The sequence below is a fragment of the Ambystoma mexicanum genome, chromosome 6q, assembly GCF_040938575.1.
Source record: "Ambystoma mexicanum isolate Mex_15411 chromosome 6q, UKY_AmexF1_1, whole genome shotgun sequence".
Classification (NCBI taxonomy): Eukaryota; Metazoa; Chordata; class Amphibia; order Caudata; family Ambystomatidae; genus Ambystoma; species Ambystoma mexicanum.
In genome coordinates, this window is record NC_090937.1 from 910,452,613 (window position 1) to 910,473,905 (window position 21,293).

The following is a 21,293-nucleotide window of genomic DNA, read 5'->3' on the forward strand; positions in this document are numbered from 1 at the left end:
GCAATACCGTTAACACCATAGAGAATGAGGGGGTTAGGATATCATTTTGGACACAGGACATTTTTGCTTTGGACATCTTGACACAGGACAGACCCTTAGTTTTTGGTTGAGGTAGGGAAATACCTCCTAGATCAGGGACAGTGAGGCATTTCCAACCCCCTTTATTCCTTAATAAAAAAATACCAATCACCATGAATCCTCTGTGTCTGTGTCTCATTCCTGGTTCCTCATGATGTTGACAAAATGTATTACTTTCGGTTGCCAAGTAATCCTTTTGTGCGAGTGCTTTATGCAAAATGCTTCAGCTATATAAGTAATGCATTATTATAAATGCCTATATGTTAACATCAGTCAATCCAAGCAATCGCTCAGATAATTGTCATAGTTTTGAATGAATGTCACTTAAGTGTGACTTCTGTGACTCTTATTCAAGTTCTCACGTGCCTGTATAAAAATCATAACCAAGGGTGTCTTTGCTTCTTTGAGATATCTGTTAATTTTATTTTATACTGGCATGTCTGAAGCTGAGTGAAACTGGTATTTGAATGCATTAGAGGTGTGATAGCACCTTCACACCGTTGGCTGGGAACAAATATAAATTACCTTTCTTCTCTGACTGCTTGTAGTAGCTGAGGTCTGCTGATCATATCTTAAGTAACAGGTCTCTGCACAACCCACCTTTTCACTTTAATTGGCCAAGCAGATTCGTTGTAGATCATAGAGCTAGACAGAGAGATGACATATACCCTTAGCTTTAAATCCCACATGGATTTTGCAAGTGACAAACATAGGTAATCCTAAAAAACGAGGGTTTACATTGTGTGTATATTTCATTGCTACAGCTGTGCAAGCTGTATTACTCATTGACAATATGGTTTCCTGACCACGTGTTCGAGGGTGTGGAGAGGGACACAAACATCTATTCAAGTTTTTCCTAATCAGCAGTCTTCCTCTTTCTGCTGACATCACCTTGATTAGTTTTGTGAATGTTCACGAGGAACGCAAAAAGTGCATAGGGAAAAGGGTGAGAAAAGGTTGTGCAAACACAGGTCTGCGTGAGAAATTAGTTGCATTTAGGCTACACTTTAATAGCTTTGGAAGCTAAGGTTACAGCTCAGTGCAAGGCCCCAGTAGAGAGCAAGGCCTTGTGTAATTTGCCCTTCTTGCATTGCCCTTGTGACTGCCCTGAACCAGACCTACATTAAGACTTCATGCCTAGGAGTTTGGCCTTTATGGTAGCAGAGTTTGGCCTTTATGGTAGCGGTATTCAAACTTGCGCCTGCATTCCCGCGGCGGCGCACGTGACCCCAGCCTGAAAAGTGTGGAGGAAAGAAAAAGCGGGGCTGGGGATCTCTGGGCAGGTGTGAGTCATCCATAATTGGTGAGGTGCCATCGACTCAGTGGCCCCCTCACTCATTATGAGGAGCTGAGAAGCCATCCCAGTGAAACATTGAGCACTCCCTCTGCTGCTTTTTCCAGCTGAGGGAGTGCTCCTGGGCTGGCTGAACTGTCAAAGGGAAGCTTTGTTTCCCGCTGACAGTTCAGTTCCCCAGCTGCACATGCTCAATGGGCCATGCATGACTCAGGGCGCTTTGCTTTGCCAATCTTGCATAGCTCATTGGAAATGCTGGCTGGGAAACTGCATGCCTGTGTGTGCGTGGTGGAGCTCCTTCACCTCCTCACACATACAGAGAGGGCAGGCTCGAGCAGGGCATTCCAGCACTCACACTCAGGCCCCTGCACCCGTGTGGAGCCAGGAAGCTTCTGCTTCCCGATTCCTGCTCATGATGCAGGTGATGGAGCAATAGGGAGGACACTTCAGGACCGAGGCACAAGGTAAGTCTATGCTTATTTATTTTTATTTATTTATGTGTATGGTTGGGTGTATGCTTGTGTTATGACTCAGGTTTGATGATGGGTGCTCATGTGAATGATAGGTGTGTGTATGTGTGTCCGTGTCCCTGTCCGTGTAGCTGATTTTGGTGAGTGGGTGTCAGGGGGGGTTGTACAACAAAGGCATTTTAAAAATGCCTTTGCTGCACAATCCCCCTGCCAAAATCAGCTCTCCTTCTGAGGCACTGTGGAGCCCAGATGTCTAGTAAAAAAAATATCATGCTGGCCCCCTCCAGCATCTTGCATACACACTTAATCACTTTGTTTGTGTGTGTGTGTGTTAGGCGATGTGAGGTCCAGGGGACAAGGGATGATATCTTTTTACTGTACATCTATCGTAGATGTCTGGTAAAAAATACAATGCCTGCCCCTAGGCCCCCAGTGCCAATTGTAAGCTGTTTGACTTTTTACCCAATGTATTTTAAAAGTATGCTCTAAAATGCAACATTTTAATGCATTATTTAATATTTCCCTGGGGAGAACCACCCCTCCCCCAAACCCTCTTAATTTAGCTCGGGTCCCTTGCTACGCTCGGTTGCTGTGGCATATCTGGGTGAAATAACTATGCCCTTTCACTTAAAAAATTCACTCACCAGCTGCCACCGGCCATGGGTCTGTGCTGGGAGCGGGGTGGGGAGAGTCCAGGAACTGTGGTGGGAGCAGGATGCAGGAGCCATGGCTTTGTTTGGGAGCAGGGTGGGGCGAGCCCAGGGACATTGGTGGTGGGGTATCCCAAGCACTATAATGGGAGTAGGGTGCAGTGACAGCGGGTGATAGTTCATAACCATTTGGATTTACTGTCCATTTCAGCCTTTTGGGGGGCCTGGCCTGCCCACATTTTGCTCAGGGCGGGGGCCCAGACCAAACAAAGTTTGAAGACGACTATGTTATGGTAAAAGAGCATTTGAGTGACCCTTTCCTGCCTCTTTTGTACGTGCTTCAGGGCTTGAGTGAAATTTGCGAAGGCGTGAAATATTACCAAGTAGGTGCAGTTGGTGTGTTTAATGATCTACCCACTTGTCTTGGACTGGTGTTGGTTGGTTCGTGTGTGTTTTTCTGGAAGACCATCACCTTCGTCTTGGTTTTGGAGCCATAAACTGAAGTATCTTTCAAGTAAGCTCAAACTTTGCTGTGGGCCTTGTTATATAAGAAACACATCTACTAGGTATGCTGTAGACTGTATCTCATAACCTTAGGTCGTGTGTAAATGATTTGTCCAAGGTTGTGCGTTGGTCATTCATCTAAATGCGGAATAGAACGGGGCTGTAACTACATCTTTGCCTCGATCCCTATTCCAGTTTGATGGTTTCCGCCCTCTTGCTATTTATTTTAATGCCGAATTCAGTAGTACATATGCCAGATCACATTTTATGTTTTCCCCATAGCCACTTTATAGAACTGTCAGGATGGGTCCAGTGTGCCCCAATTAGCCAAAGCCTTTTTTATGGTTAAAAATATGCAAATCTTTTCCTCTATTGACCACATAGAAATATTTGTCTTGTACAGGAATAAATATGGCCAGATGTCCTATGCTTTGCAATAAATCCCTTTGAACTCCTACGCAGAATATCCCCTTTTCTGATATTTGTCTGGATTCTTCTTCTTTTCGGGATTATTAAGAACAGTTTGCTTATTTCACAGAGGTGTCTATAGTTATCTGTCTGGTTGGTAGCCATTTTTCTGCATACAGTTCATCCGTTTGTGGGTCCTTATTTTAGGGAATATCCCTGATGTGTGTGCCAGGTTTAAGAGTTCCAGTATGGATAATTGTGGCTTTGTGGTTTATTTTCTGATTATAACTGTGACTGTTCCAGGTCTTTTGCCCAATGTTATATTTTCTGGTACTTTATATTATTGACTTCCTTTCTACAGGTGCGTCAAAAAGGTGTTATTCTATCACCAATGTCTGCTTGTCAGACTTGACTTGTATTTCTCACTTGGTTTTGTAGAAGCTAAGCTTGAATGTATAGTTTTTATGAATCTTCGAGACATATTTCTGTTATTACGTAATTTGTGTGACTTTGCTTTGCAATCAGAGTAAACCAGCTGCACTGTGGTCTCTGCTTTTTCCCTTTACGTGACTGTGTAATCACTAGAGCTGATCCTGCACCTTTAATGATCTTTGTGGTTTCTGGGTGGCTGGTTGTATCGCTACTGATTTCTGGCTGTATACCCTTAGTAGGAAGTGTTCCAATTGTCTTTCTATCTCCCTATTCTTTATGAGTTGCTTCCATTGGGTTTTGCCGAAGTTTGTCTGTCTCAGAATTCGTGGAAGATTAGGCAGGTTCTTTGTTAATTTGGATTCCAATCTTTCTCTGTTGCCGATTTATTCAGGTTTAGGGTTATTTATGTACGGTTAGAGACGGCTCCCTGGGCTGACATTGAACACTTTGACATTATGTGAACACTAATAAACTGACAAATAATCTACCACACTGTTGCCTACTTGAGAGCTGTATGTGCATTGTTCAAGTCATTAATTCTTTTTGTTCTACCATTAAGTTCACAGATACCTAGTGCTGTGCATAGGTGTGGCCGTTTATTACCATGACAAGCTGGTGTTGGGGATTTTCTTGGTTACACGTGTCTTCCCTGTTCACTATTTTACCATATGTGCACAGCCCATATTTGCATTGCCTTCCTCATTTCTGTTTGTTGTGCGTTTTCATGGTGGAAGTTTGTAGTTCCTGGTAGCCACTTGAATCCCCCACCTCTATATCTTGGTCAACAAATTCCTTCTATTGACACTGTCAAATGGAAAGTGGATAACACACATATAATAGTGTCTGTTATTATGAATGCTCTTGTTCGCTAGCTAGAACTAGATTTTGGTTATCTGTCTGTATCGTAGTACCTGATGGGGAATCATAGCCAACAATGTCTCCCTCATATGTAATTATGTCCCTGATGCTCACCGCACACGGGGGTCCCAGGCCCTCTCCATCTGGTCTGGCAGACCTTGTGTGTTACATTGTGTCTATGTAGCCCTTTGTTTGATCTACCAGCACGAGCACCAGCTCCCTTCAAAGATGGTGGCCCCTACTGCAGTTTCAATATTACAGCTTGCTGGAACTCAGAATTATTGCCTGGGTACACCAGCAGTGTCGCAACCTGATTGACCGCCCTTTGAACCTCTTGGTCTGCTCACAGCAAGCCGGCAGACGATGACCGCCCCATGTCTAAGGCACGGGTCAAAGGCTTCAATCCTGTCTGTGCCTGATGTTCCAGGTGCACAGAGGTCCCAGGCCCTATCCATCTGCCTGGGAGAGCTCATGTGCTTCATTGTGACCCTGCTGCCCTTTGTTTGATCTACCGGCACGAGCACCAGCTCCCTTCAAAGATGGCGGCCCAGTTTCAAAAATACAGCTTACAGTCGACCAGCATGATTGGTTTGGTGCACCGGCAGTGTTGCCACCTAATTGGTCGTCCTTTGGACTTCTTGGCCCGCCCCCAGCAATCTGGTAAGAGATGCCGACTCGTGCCTAGGGCACGGGTCAAAGGCATGAATCCTGTCTGTGCCTGTCCACACCAGGCAAGCTGCCTGCTGCTGCCCCTACTCTCTCCTTGGATGGCACTTGCATCCCAGTCAACACTTTTCTTTCCTCTGAGCCTTCCTATCACCACCTGTTCAACCAGTTCTTCACCTGCTGGCCTTCGATTCCGGTATGCCTCCCATGGCACCATAGGTAAGCTTTGTCACTCCTCGTGGCCCTTTTTGTCTCTGAATCAGCCTCTCATCCTTTCTCCCTCACTCCTTCTTCTCCCATGACCTTATTCCTCCCAGAAGGGCTATCACTTCCCCTGTCTCTGTTCTCGGCCTCACCCATTTTCCACCTACCTCCCTCCTCTGTTATCCCTGGACCTTGCCTCTGGTGACCTCCTCCTTCATTCTGGTCACATCCTATGGGCCTCTGGAAATTGCTGCACTTCTCAAAACTTGACGTTTTGCTCCTAACCCTGACACTTATATTGCATACTGCTATTGTTTGCATTCAACTACAATTATTTCAACTGTGCTTGTTTTATGCTATGCTGCATTATACTATGTCTCACCTGCAACTTACTTATGTTAGTCCATTCTGCCTCCTCGCGCTGCCACTCCTGCTTGCTTTAATAACTGTGGTTGCCCTGGCTCCACGCGGTCCTGCCAACTTTGCAATTTCCAATACTTTGCTATTCCTGTATATGCTTGCCTGATGTAGCCCCTCGTACCATGAGGCGCAGCATTTGCAGACTTGCACTTTCTAACTTCTGTCACCTATGCTTTTGTTTGCCTAGTGACCTGCATATTTGATGTAGCCCTCTCACCATGATGAGTGGCTTTCCCAAACTATGCCCCTACTCCAATGGCTGATCTTCCGTCCAGCCTGAGCTGTGTTGAACCTGTCGACTGCACTTAATATACCCCTCTCCTCCCTCCCCTCTGAATATTACTCCTACCTCCCCTTCCCTCACTCCCTCCTCTCTCCACGCATTTCTGTTACAGCACTTTAACACTCCGCAAATTGTCTCATGACTTAGTGGGAATGGTACTGTTTTGTCCTCTTCCCTGCTCATCCCCTTCCTACACTTACCCTCCTCCCCCTACATTCTTGTTTACTGCACTTCCACGCTCTGTATTGTCTCATGACTTAGAAATGTTATTGTTTGTCCTCTTCCCTGTTCAACCCCTTCCTTCACTTCCTCTGCTCCCACTTTTCCCCTCATTCTTATTATTGAGTCCTGTATCCCACTCCTGTCCCAGGAGGGTAGCTCAGCGGCAACGTGCTCGCCTTGGAAGCAAGACGACACGAAGCAACACAAGTTCGATCCTCGGGTCTGCGCTTAGAAACCTCTGGGTATTTAAGCACGTTAACAACAAAAAAAAAACAATTTCGCAACTGAAAAACAAACAATTCCTGTAACAGCACCTCGATGCCCGTGGGCTGTGTGAGCGCTTTAAAAATGCAACAAAAAAAATAAAAATAAATAAATTGCACTTGCACACCCTGAATGCCTCAAGATCTAGTAGGGATGTTATTGCTTTGTTTTTGTATTCCCTGTACCACCCCCTCCTTTGTCTTGATACGCCTTGGAACACTTTCTGCTGTATAGGCGCAGTACAAATAACCAATAATTAATACAATTAGCCAATTATTTGTCCTCGTTTGTGTGCCGTTAGTCCTTTTCGTAACCTGGCATGCAAATACTACTACACCTGGCATGCGGTTTAACTTTATAGATCAGGGACAATTCTTTCACTGTTTTAACAGTGCTGCTTAATCTTCCTGGGCAAGTTTTAGGAATCATTACATATATGTCCCACTGATCCTCAGACACAGATTTGCCAGCAGAACATGTCAGAGCCAGCCATATCAGTCCCAGCTACAAATCCTAAAAAGGGCACATGAAGGATAGCTTCGGAAAGATGATGATTTTTAAGATGGGCAGAGAAAGGGTTCCATGCATAAAGAGAGCAATAACGTGTGCCATAGTCTTGGTGCCAGAATAAAGAAGAAGTTTGAAATAGTAGTGAGCTGGGTGTTCTCTCAGACAGCCCTTTAAGATAAGTAGCAATACCCTGGAGATGGATGGGGATGCAAATTTTATTCATACATCAATAATCAAGACAATACAAATAGTTTGGCAAAGTTTGTCTGTTTTAATGTCAAGTATCTAAAACAGGGAGTACAATGAACATCAGCAATCGCTCGATCCTCTGACTCTCTTTACTTCATAAAAAACTGGGCTTTTATACCCATAATTGGTCATCAATGATATTTTGACCTGCGTCATTACCAACGCCACCCTACGTGGCAAACTGCAAATACCTAACGGAGGATGTGATTGGGTCTAAGTGTTTTTCTATATAGGCTCTATATCTGTATAGCATAGTGGAGGAAGGTGATAGGATACTTAACATCAGGTGGGGCAACTAAGCTCTCCCCTCAAAATTAAACTCTCCCCTCAAAATGGCCACCATGGACGTCACTAAATGTATGACATCCCATTGGATACACAAACTATAGGACCCTTAATTAAGCAATCCCCTACAATTGGTTAGCTCCTAATCCCCCTGAGTACTTTTCCACCTACGTCTAGCAGCACGCAGACGGAACAACCAGGTGCGGGTTAGCTCATTTTATTACCAGCTTCTCACCAATTAGCATATTTTCCATCAGCACCTCAATGGTCCAGTGTCAATTAGTGTTTGAAGTTTGGCCTTGAGTCTGTACTGTGTTCTGAGAATCTTTAGGGAGTGTGGGCACCAGCCGGCCTTTGTGCGTAGGTGTGACCATCTTGCCTGTCCAACTTCCCTCTTCCACGTGACTGGACACCATGAAATCGAGCTTTTCGTGTATTTGATTTTATTCTCCAATAGTCCGGTGACGTCTTTTGTTTTTGCTTGACCTCTCTGAACAGGAGACACTGTTCTTTCACACTAATTGTATCCAACATCTGCCAATTCCTTTTTGATAAGACCTTGGCTTTCTTGGCTCAGTCAACTCCTTAGCTGAGCTTTTATTCTGTTTAATTCAATTGCTTGTCTTAACTGCAACATTAAAATGAGACCTTCGTAATTTGTTCAGTACTGCTTATATGCGTAGTGGAAACATCCATCCCTTACTTGTCTATATATATATATATATATATATATATATATATATATATATATATAAAAAAAAACGAGGAAAGGGGTGCACAACCTTCTAAGCCTGCAAGTTAGAACAGCCTCCCTGATGACGTGTATTGGCACAGAAACCGGTCGGAGGAGAACACCAGTGGCTTGGAAGGTTTTGCAGGGAACTGGAGTGCGCCCCTTTCCTAGTTTTTTCCATATATATATATATATTGCACAGCCACGGTAGTGGCTGTGTAGTTATGGTTAAGCTGCTGTTTCCATAGGAAGAGCACTTTTTGGGTGGCTAATAACTCCGCTCCCCCTGGACGTATCATCACCAAACTTTGCAAGAAAAGTATATGGGTCACTCTGAATTGTTCTGATTGGTGGTTTTTTGGTCCAGGGGGGAAAAGTTATAGGGGGGGTCCCAAAACGTCTTTTTTTCCCATAGACTGAATGGGGGAAAAAGTTTGCGCACGCCTACAGCCCAAACCGCTGGACGGATTGTATCCAAATTTGCAGCAGGAGCTTGGTTCCCAAAGCGTGCTTTTGTAAATTTGGTGGAAATCCGTCCAGTATTTTTTTTTAAATGACCAAAAAGTCCCAAAAAAATTAGTGATATCTATGTCCGCTCCGCGGTCACACTTCCCTGCTCGCTCCGCGGACAAGATACCGATTGGCTTATCAGCAACGTCATGTCCGTGGACATGTGACGCATTTGCTGATTGGATGTTGAAGAGCATGAAGTGTGTCAGATTGTTTCGATGCGCCTGCCATCTTTCATTCGTGTTTTGGTGTACGCGGACCTCGCCGCTAAAATATATAAAACAACACAACATTGCACTTGTTAAACTTATCAAATACTGTCTCGGAATGTGAGGGTTGATGAGGCTGGGATGGGATGTGCCAGCAGGCGAAGAATTGCTGTGTCTGTGTTACAATGTATTTAAAATAATCTTGCAGCCAGACTGCCGCCCTAGAGTTTGAAATCTGAGGCAGCCACCTGCACTTTGTGATGCAAAGAGCGGGTCTGCAAGTGTATGGGAGTACCAGTTCTCATGAATGCATTGAGACATGTTGTTGCAAAGTGAGAATGTATTTAGATTCTGAGTGAAGGTCACTAGCTTTGCTTTTTTGGTTGCGAGCTCAGGATGCCCAAGCATCCGACTGACCCATAAAGGTCAATTGTTTGTTGACCTTGAGCGAAAGGCAAAATTCAGTAAGAATGCAGGGAGTGAAGTTTGCAAAAAGGAACATTTAATAAGGTTATGCATTTTAAACGTTTGTAAGGCACATGTAATATCCGTTTATGAAGATTCTTTGGTGCAAGCACGTTGCTCTCTGAGTTTTACGAAGAGAATAGAGACGGTCAATATCGTGTAATTTTGCTTTTGACGACTCTACACCGGAACGAGATTTAATTTTTTATTACCTGAACATTAATTTTGCCAATGTCACTGAAGTACTATCTTTCTGTGTAGTTGTCATTTATTTCTGCTTATGGAGAGTGCAGATTCTCGGTGTTTCTAGACTATCACTAGATTCACCCATGTTCAACACTAATATTTCTTTAAAATGTCATGTAGGACCACATCGATTTGTGTATCAGTTTCCACGTTCTTTTTGTCTTTTTTGAAATTGTTTGCTATGTGTACTAATCGTTAGTTTAAACTTTATGCCAAATTAAGAAATCAATAGATGTATTGTAATAAAGGTTGGGTATTGATACGTATTTGCTGTTATGTTTTGCAAATAGTTACATGCTGCCTTACTGTGATTGCCATGGATTCCAGACGCCCAGTGATGGATTTTTTCAACGGCAGATGCACGTACTCGTAAACGCCTGGATCACTGTGACTATTTTTTGGGACGATCGTGCAGGACCCACGTGTCCCTACGCTGCACTGGCGCTTAGGTGTAACATAACATCTTTTATGGTGGTCTGGCCCAACTTCATGCGGACGCCCTGGAATTCACTGTGCGACTGAAGCGGTTCCTTTATCGAAAACTAATATATTGTGTATGGGAAAGGAACAACGTGTGCCTCACGATTAACATTTTACATCACGAGCCCAGAAACAATTTTGCAATTTGCTTGCATTTGGGAATAGTCCGATGTTCTCGGACACTTTATTGTGAAATAAAAGTGCTTTACAAATTGTAAAGTGTTACTGTTTTCTTTTAAAAACTGGTTTATTATTTCAAATTGTGATGTGCTATGTTGTAAGTCAATGTGTGTTCCATAATGTGGAACCATAACGTCCCGTTAACAAAGTTTTTCTTACTGATATATGTTGGCGCTTGCCGCGGTCTAATCTATTTAAGCATGTGGCTAGCTTCATGATTGCTTTTCTGCTTGCATTTCATTGCATCTGTACACGTTTAAACTAAGTATCTTCATCAGGTCTGCGGCATAAGTTCATTCACCTTGATCCCAAGATGTCACTTATCCTTGATACTGTCTTGATGGTTTATTAATCGTCTGCATCCTCTGGTCTGTTTATCTCTTCTATGGGTGGCAATTCGATTTTGTATGACGCCTCCATTCATCTTTACCTTTTAGTTTCTCTTCTTCTTCAGGAATCTCGTTCAAATGGGCATCATATTGTCTTGTATGCAGGTATGGGTTCCTTAATGGGTACTTTACCTCCCATATTCTCTTAGGTATAGGTAGTCTTATGAGTACTGCACAGAGTCCGCGCTCTTCTCTTCATTGGTTTAACTGTTCTGTGTATGTGTAACGCTCACCTGATTCCCGTAGAGGCGCCGGTCTTGACTGGGCGTATACCGTATCTGCAAAGGTGATGTGTAACACACGGCTGGCTCTTTGGGCTGGACCTCTGTGCACTGTATGTCTGACTTGAAGGGTAAGATGTCTGCAGATAGAAAATATGGGATTATGGAACTGGGTTATTGAATGTCTCTCTCTTCTTCCCTTTCTCTTCTCCTGTAGAACCCCAAAGGTTAAAGCTCTCGCCTTAGGTAAGTGAACGCCGTGCTCTCCATCTGCCTCGGGGCAGGGTGCTGTAACCAGTTTCTTCACTGGATAAGGGGAGCAGGCCTCTTGACTTCAGAGGACTGCTGTCCGTCGTTTACTGCACGAACGGTAAGTTTCGAGTAATTCTAATGTCTTTAAAGTCTTTAGTAATGATGTTTCTTGTTTTGCAGGGTTCCGGCGATGGCGGATGACGGGCTGAAGTGAGTTGAAGATGGAGCCCGTGTGATGAATAGAAGCGCCTGGAAGCACGTAAGTAAGCGCTTGTTGCCTGCTTCATGATGCGCTCTAACTGTCTTTTTATTTTGCAGGTACAAGTTCGGAGCGGCTGCAGGGTGCCGGAATACCCACTGGGTTAGATGTGGAAAGGAGTAATGGCACGTGAGTATTAAAGTTCCCCAATGTCTTTAAACGCACCTTGTTTTGTCTTTCAGATGTGGGATGCAGCGCCGAAGGCCTCCGGAGCGTGCAAAGAGTTGGTAAGCTTTTGTCTTTCAGATGCCGGAATGCAGTGTGAAGACCTCCGGAGCGCACGAAGAGTAGGTAAGCCTTTGTCTTTCAGATGCCGGAAGGCAGCGCGAGGCGTTGGTGACAGCCGATTGATCAGGTAAGTGAAGAGCTGTCACTGAAGACCGTAATGCTAATAATGTTAACCTGTTCTTTCCTGTCTTTATAGGTGTTGCTGAAGACTGGATTCAGGATGGTAAGCCTTTTTCCTTAGGCCCAGGATCAGATGCAGAAGACACGATGTCGGTTCTGCTGCAGAGGATGCAGAATAACGCAAAGCAAGATTCATCCATCGGGTGTGGTTTAAATAGCCTCCTGTAGTGCTTAGGTGTCTCCTTCCACAGCCACGCCTAGGTAAGAAAAGAGTTCCTGCTTTCCAGAAGAGTTCCAGTGTTCTGAATCTAGGGAGTGGCTCCTGCCCCACCCAACAGGAAAAGTAGTTCCAAACAGAAGAGGATCAGAGGCTCAACTGGCAGGCAAGTAAGCAGCATGGTCTGCTGCAGGTAAGTCCACCCAAGCATTATGAGCCCGGCGCTTCCAGCGCTGGGACTGGGCATATTTATGAGCCTGGTGCCACTGGCGCCAGGACTGGGTCCAAAAGGTCCCAATTGGGACTGGTTGGCACTCGGAATCTGGGTTATGGATCTGCTTCCAAGGGAGTTGGGAAAACCCTGACCTTTTGGAAGCAGAGATCATGACAGTACCCCCCTCAAGGCCCCTCCCAAACCGGGCTTCTCCGGGGGTTTTGGCTTGTCAGGAAATGTTCGGTGAAATCTTTTGATTAGGCGAGGAGCGTGGACATATTCAGCAGGTTCCCAGGATCTCTCTTGGGGGCCGTAGCCTTTCCAGTCAATTAGGTAAAATAGTTTAGATTTGGAGATCTTGGAGTCCAGAATGCTTTTGACTTCAAACTCGAGTTCTCCATCAACTAGGATAGGTTTTGGAGATTTAGTTAGTCGGGTTTGAGGTTGCACGGGTTTTAATAGAGAGACGTGGAAGACCGGATGTATCTTCATGTGCGGGGGCAAGTCCAACTTGACCGCTACTGGGTTTACTATGGTAGTGATGGAATAGGGACCCAGGTATCTTGGGTTGAATGTGCGTGGCCTTTTTAGAGGTAGATATTTGGTGGATAACCAGACTTGATCCCCTACTTGATATTGAGGGGCTTCCTTCCGATGTTGATCTGCTCCTTTCTTGTATTGTTCTTTAGCCCTTTGAAGGTGAGAAACAGCTTCCTTAAAGGCTTGGGTGATTGTAGAATGCAGGTAGTCTACTGCTGGTGTTTCAAGATCCTGGAGGGGATCCAACTCCGAGGTTCGAGGGTGACTGCCGTACAAAAGAAAAAACGGGGTTTTCCCAGTTCCCGAATGGACAGAGTTATTGTAGGCATATTCGGCTATCCAAAGGATGTCTTTCCAAGTTTTTTCAGTTTGTTGCAGCATGCATCGTAAATACTGTTCCAGAGTTTGATTGGTCCGCTCGGTTTGTCCGTCGGTCTGAGGGTGGTGACTGGTCGATAGTCTCACATCAATTTGAGCCGGCCGACAGCAACTTCGCCAAAAATGCGAAATAAATTCACTACCTCGATCCGAAATTAGAACCGAAGGAAAACCGTGCAGTTGGACGATGTTTTTGAGAAATTCTCAGGCCAGAGTTGCAGCTGTTGGCAAGCCTTTGAGCGGAATGAAATGCGCCATCTTGGAGAATAAGTCCACGATTACTAGAATCATATTGTATCCGGAGCATGGAGGTATATCGGTGATGAAGTCCATAGAAAGCGTATGCCAAGGGCGAGGTGGGATGTCAATAGGGCGTAAGAGGCCTGCTGGTCTTTCCTTTTGACTCTTGTTTTGGGCGCATACTCCACAGGACATTATAAAGTCTCTGATATCTTTTTTCCAAGACGGCCACCAGAAGTAGCGCTTGATCTTTTCTGAGGTCTTGGCCATACCGGGATGTCCTTCCATTAAAGAATCGTGATAACAAGAGATTACTTTTTTCTGTAAATCTGTGCTGGGTAGGTATAATCGTTCTTGGAAATACAATAAGTTGTCCTTTACTGCAAAGTCCTTTCCCTGCAGATGCCAATTCTGTATGTCTGCTGGAGTTACAAGTTGCCTGGCCTTATCCTTAACTTCCTCTATGGATTCTGTGGCGATTACACCCAGAATTCTTTGTTCGGGAATGATTGGTACAGGTTTAGGGTTGATCAAGTGTTCTTCCACTCCCATCCGAGAAAGGGCATCAGCTTTACCGTTCTTTGTACCAGGTCGATAGGTAATTATGAAGTCAAACTCGGCAAAGAATAATACCCAACGGAGTTGTCTAGAGGATTGGGCTTTTGCGGTTTTCAAATATTGCAGGTTTCGGTGATCCGTAATCACAGTAATGGTGTGTCGGGCCCCCAGCAGATAATGCCGCCAAGCCTTAAAGGCAGACTTGATAGCCAGAAGTTCCTTGTCAGTAATCGTGTAATTGATTTCAGGAGGCGAGAATTTGCGGGACCAAAATGCCACGGGATGCAACTGATTGGTTACCGGGTCGTTTTGTGATAGAACTGCCCCCATGGCAAGGCTTGAAGCATCAGTTTCCACGATGTAGGGGAGTTCGTGGCGAGGGTGTTTTAAGATTGGTGCAGAGATAAATTTAGTCTTCAAATCCTGGAAAGCTTGTTCCGCCTCGGTAGACCACTCAAAACGTTTGTTTTTCTTTAACAAGGCAGTGATGGGCTGGACTATTCGAGAGAATTCGGGGATAAACCTGCGGTAAAAGTTAGCGAAGCCTAACATGCTTTGCACACCCTTTACGGAGGATGGTGATGGCCATTTGAGAGCTGCATCGACCTTCTTTGAATCCATACGCACTCCGCCAGGTGATAATATGAATCCCAAGAATTCAACTTCAGTCACGTTGAAAACACATTTTTCCAATTTAGCTAAAAGTTTGTGTTGACGCAATCTTTCGAGGACCATTTTCACGTGTTTCCGATGTTCAGATTCTGATGAAGAATAAACGAGGATGTCGTCAATGTAAACAACAACACACACATCTATGAGCTCTCTGAGGACATCGTTCATAAAATATTGAAAGGCGGCCGGTGCATTGCAAAGTCCAAAGGGCATGACCTGATATTCAAATAGTCCATACTTGGTGCGGAAGGCCGTCTTCCATTCATCGCCCTCTTTTACTCGTACCAAGTGGTAAGCTCCTCTAAGATCCAGCTTTGTATATATGCATGCTTTTCTGACTTGGTCCAGGAGTTCAGGGATCAAAGGTAACGGATATCTATTCTTAACGGTGATCTGGTTCAGGGAGCGATAATCTATACAAGTTCTAAGGTCTCCTTCCTTTTTTGGAACGAAGAACAAAGCTGAAGAAGCAGGGGACTTGGAAGGACGAATAAACCCATTTGCCAGGTATTGATCCAGGTATTGTCGAAGGTGAAGGTTCTCAGGCTCGGTGAGGGCATAAATTCTACTACAAGGAGGAGTAGATCCAGGTATCAGGTCTATCTGGCAGTCATAAGACCTATGAGGAGGTAGAGAGTTAGCCTGATCCTTCCGGAAAACATCTTGGTATTCTAGGTATTCGGGAGGTAACTGGGGAGTCTCTGAAGAAATTGCTGCCAGTGCAACACCAGGTGGAGGGTGAAAAGTAGAGACACATTCTGGAAACTGGACCGTTCTTGCTCGCCAATCTATCAGAGGATTGTGTTTCTCTAACCAAGGTATTCCTAGTATAATCTGAAACTGAGGGGCCTTGATCACATCGAACACGATCTTCTCATGGTGTCCATCTTGACTTACTAGCGTCACCTCTTGAGTGGTATGCGTTACTGGCCCGGAGGCTATCTCCGTACCATCCACCGTAGTAATGACGTCCTTTACAGCCTTGGGACAAAGAGTTAGATTCATCCTCAAAACCATTTCATGATCCACATAATTGCCGATGGCACCGCTGTCGACGTAAGCTTCAATTGCATGTAATCGATCCGGATTATCAGGACTAATGAGGACCATAGGTATCACGAAATGCGAGGTCACGGAACTGGTTTTCACGCTCGGCAAGAGGACCTCTATTCTTGTCGGGCGAGGTCGTTTCCCTGCTCAGAGTTTGTAACTTTGGTAACTGCAGCTCCTACTGCCTTCTTGGCAGGTTTCACCGGACAGTCTCGAAGAAAGTGCCCTGAGTTTCCGCAATAGAGGCATAATTGCAACTGTTTTCTCCTTTCCCGCTCCTTTTGTGTTAGAGGACCTTTCAGACCCCCTATTTGCATGGGTTCCCCGGGGTCTACTCCTTTGGAAGGAGTTGGCGGTTTGGAAAATACTCGAGCATCAAACTTGGAACGATCGGCCTTCCTGTTCTGCAGTCTGTGATCTATTTGATCGACTAAGTCTATATAGTCCGAACAATCTTGTGGGGGATTCACTACTTGGGCTAACACATCTTTGAGCTCTCCACGTAGACCTCTATAAAACAGCGTAATCCTTTTGTCCTCAGGCCATTGAGTTTCCACTATCAGTCTGTTGAAAGATGCAATATAAGCCAAAAGGTCTTGATTACCTTGTCGCAACGAAAGAAGCTCATTGTCCAAGGCCTGCCCCTGTGAATGTCTTGCGAACAGTTTTTCCATACTGAGCTGAAAAGCTTGAAAATCATGGAGGACCGGATCATCTTGATTTACTAGAGGGATCGACCAGTCTGCCGCATTGCCACTAAGGTACGAAAGCACGAAAGCTACTTTAGCTTGATCAGTTGGAAAGGCTGCTGGCCGGCATAAGAAATGCAACCGGCACTGATTGATAAATACTGCAAACCTCTTTGGGTCACCAGAAAATCGTTCGGGCGGAGCCAGAGGTACATTCCCAGGTAGGTTGATCTGCACTGGATTCATAGAGGATGTAGAAGGAAGATTTCCCCCAGATGTGGGTAACGGGGTCTGTCCGGCTTGTGACTGTAGCAATTGTCTAGCGAGATCCTCTGTTCGCTCCTTGGAAATAATCAGTTCCCTTCTTAGAGCGTTCGTTTCCTGACGGGCTGCATGCACTTCTGCCCTTAGTTCCCCAAGTAACTGGGCTAGCTGGTCGGTATCCGAGGTTTCCATAGCGCCTGGACGGGAGTTTTGTGGTAGGCTTTGCGTTCTGTAATGCTCACCTGATTCCCGTAGAGGTGCCGGTCTTGACTGGGCGTATACCGTATCTGCAAAGGTGATGTGTAACACACGGCTGGCTCTTTGGGCTGGACCTCTGTGCACTGTATGTCTGACTTGAAGGGTAAGATGTCTGCAGATAGAAAATATGGGATTAAGGAACTGGGTTATTGAATGTCTCTCTCTTCTTCCCTTTCTCTTCTCCTGTAGAACCCCAAAGGTTAACGCTCTCACCTTAGGTAAGTGAACGCCGTGCTCTCCATCTGCCTCGGGGCAGGGTGCTGTAACCAGTTTCTTCACTGGATAAGGGGAGCAGGCCTCTTGACTTCAGAGGACTGCTGTCCGTCGTTTACTGCACGAACGGTAAGTTTCGAGTAATTCTAATGTCTTTAAAGTCTTTAGTAATGATGTTTCTTGTTTTGCAGGGTTCCGGCGATGGCGGATGACGGGCTGAAGTGAGTTGAAGATGGAGCCCGTGTGATGAATAGAAGCGCCTGGAAGCACGTAAGTAAGCGCTTGTTACCTGCTTCACGATGCACTCTAACTGTCTTTTTATTTTGCAGGTACAAGTTCGGAGCGGCTGCAGGGTGCCGGAATACCCACTGGGTTAGATGTGGAAAGGAGTAATGGCACGTGAGTATTAAAGTTCCCCAATGTCTTTAAACGCACCTTGTTTTGTCTTTCAGATGCGGGATGCAGCGCCGAAGGCTTCCGGAGCGTGCAAAGAGTTGGTAAGCTTTTGTCTTTCAGATGCCGGAATGCAGTGTGAAGACCTCCGGAGCGCACGAAGAGTAGGTAAGCCTTTGTCTTTCAGATGCCGGAAGGCAGCGCGAGGCGTTGGTGACAGCCGATGGATCAGGTAAGTGAAGAGCTGTCACTGAAGACCGTAATGCTAATAATGTTAACCTGTTCTTTCTTGTCTTTATAGGTGTTGCTGAAGACTGGATTCAGGATGGTAAGCCTTTTTCCTTAGGCCCAGGATCAGATGCAGAAGACACGATGAACGTTCTGCTGCAGAGGATGCAGAATAACGCAAAGCAAGATTCATCCATCGGGTGTGGTTTAAATAGCCTCCTGTAGTGCTTAGGTGTCTCCTTCCACAGCCACGCCTAGGTAAGAATAGAGTTACCTAGTCTGAGACAGTACCCGCTAGGATTCCAGAGGATTCCTCCAGTTGTTGCAGAGTGTGCCGGGGATGGCAACATTTCAACTGGTTTATGTGGACCCACTTGTCTTCCCCCTCTGCCGAACCGCCTTTGGGGATGCGGATCTTGTAGGCCACAGGGGAGATCTTATCGACGATCTCAAAGGGTCCCTTCCATGTAGGCAAAAATTTGCGCTGCTTGGCCTGGTTCCTTTGGAAGTTGTATAGATAGACCCTGTCTCCCACCTGATATTCCTTCCTGGAAGTTTTCAGGTCATAATGGGTCTTCATGCTATCAGCTGATCTTTCTAGATTCCGCTGAGCGTAAGCAAAAGCATGTTGGAGGTGTTTCCTTAAATTCTCTACATACTCATGAGTAGTGGAGGCATTTATCAGTGTCTGCTCTTGGGTCCTGTAGAGCAAATGCTGAGGAAGCACCATCTTGCGCCCAGTCATCAACTCAAATGGTGACATTTTGGTTGCAGATGAAGGGGTAGATCTGATGGCCATTAGGACCAGAGGTAATCGGATATCCCAACTTGGCCCAGAATCTGCCACAAACTTCTTTAATATGCTCACAATTGTCCGGTTATATCTCTCTACTGCCCCAGAAGAAGCTGGTCTATAAGCAATATGCAGCTTTCTCTTGACCCCCAGTATCTCCCACATCTTTGTCATTACTTCACTGGTGAAGTGGCTACCTCTGTCTGACTCAATCCTTTGAGGTAGACCAAAACGGGAAAAGATGTGGTTAATCATCAAGGCAGCTGCAGTTTCTGCCTTGCAATTTGGGGCTGGGAGACATTCCACCCACTTGGTAAACAAGCATGTCACAGTCAACATGTACTTATTCCCCCTAGCCGAGCGAATCACAGGGCCTACAAAGTCGATTTGTAAATCTGACCATGGCAGTGTCATTCCCCTCTTTTGTAAAGGCGCCCGGTGTGTGAGGGATGTTGGCTGAAATTGTGCACACACAAGACAACCCTTCAAATATTGGTTGAGGTCCTGGCCCATGTGTGGCCAGTATGCAACCTCTCTTAAGATTTCCAATGTTGTGTGAAACCCCCTATGACCGGCGGTGGCCGCATCATGGGCGTGACTTAACATCAGGCTTCGGAATGAGGTAGGAACCACCCACTGATCGTGGCCAGCTTTGGATTTCCTTACCAGCAAACCGTCTTGGATTCGGAACATTTTTGGACATTTCATCAACACTCTTAGGTCCTCTTTCCCAATGTAATCGGTATCCGTCAGGGGAAAGTTCTCAGGATCCTCAAGGTGCTGGTAAAATTTACCAATAATTGGATCCCCCTTCTGAGCGGTAATCAAATCAGCATCAGGGGTCTCCTTACTCCATTGTGCAATTGAAAGGTCGTTGTGAGCATTTGTCTGGGACCTAGTGATAGCAGTGACCTGGATTTCCCCCAACAGGGACTCAATCTCAATTAGATCTCCTTGGATGGCCCCGGTCTTGGCCAACTGATCAGCTAAGTCATTTCCAGTTTTGTCTGGTCCCTCTACTTTGGAATGACCCTTGATCTTCTTCCAATAGATGGTCATCTCGTTCGAGGTGACCAGATCATCAATGTTTTGGATCAACTTCCCATGTTTCAAGGGTTTGTTGTTAGCACATAACATGCCTCTGGTTTTCCAATTAACCAGGTGCTCCACGAACCCGTTCCGTACATAATCCGAATCTGTGATTATGACCAGTTCGTGGAGTTGATGCTGGACAGCAGTGAGGATGGCCTGATGCACAGCCATCAATTCTGCCACCTGACTACTTCGGGGACCAATTTTGTATCCAGCGGAGGGTTCTGGGGACTCATTCACCCATGCATTCCCTACGCCAGCCACCAGTTCTTTCTCCCCGTCGTTGTCAACATGGTAAGAGCATCCATCCACATAGACAGTGGGCATTTCCTCACACTTGTCTTCTTCAAAGACTTTGTGTGGGGAATTAAGGTATGCCTCCATGTTGTCCTTTATTTTTAGACTTTCGTCCTCGAGACAGTTTTCTCTGGCACAATCATGCAAGTCAGCCAGACCTTGCGCGAGGGGACTCTTCTTGTTTTGGCCATATCGGACCTCCACAGGAAAGCCTTGCATTGACAGAATCCAGGAAGTAATTCGGGAATTACTCACATTTCCGGCCCGGATTCTGTCACTTTGGAGATATTGCAGAGGCTGGTGTGGAGTCTCCACTATGATGTGTTCCCCCTGGATAAACGGGCGGTAATTCTTCAATGCCCACACCGTTGCCAGGAGTGCCTTCTCACAATCGTTGAATTTTTCCTCCACAGAGGATAAAGTTTTGCTCGCATAGGAGATTACTTTATTGACCTTGTCATGCTTTTGATATAATACTGCCGTCAAGCACGTATTAGAGAACCCCGTCTCCAGGAAGAACTCCTTGTTTCTGACAGGGTAAGCTAGGCAGGGCGCTTGTGAGAGGCTTCTTTTGAGTTGTTTTACTGCTTCGGCTTGTTCTGGACCCCATTCCCACTTGACCCCCCCTTCAGGAGATGAATCAGGGGTCTGGTGATCTCTGCGTAGCCCTCAATGAACTTTCTGCTGTAATTAGTCAGTCCAAGGAGGCTCCTTAGTTCCCGCAGAGTTGTGGGGTCTTTCAGTTTCTGAAGTGCTTCCACTTTCTTTTCCTGGGGACAGAGGCCCTGAGGAGTAATCTCATGCCCCAAGAAATTAACACGGGTTCTACACCACTGTGCTTTCTGAAAGGAAAGTTTTGCTCCGGCGGCCCTCAACTGTGTCAGAACATAACAGATCTCTGCTATTTGTTCCTCCACAGATGAACTTTTGATGAGGACATCATCTACATAAGCCAGGTTACCCCTCGCACCCAGGTCGGGCATGGCCTTATGTAGGAAAATATTGAACTCATTACCGGAGTTAATGTATCCGAAGGGAGTCCGGGTCCATGTGTACTGCTTGCCCCCAAAGGTAAAAGCCAGTTTGTATTGGTCCTCCCTACTGACAG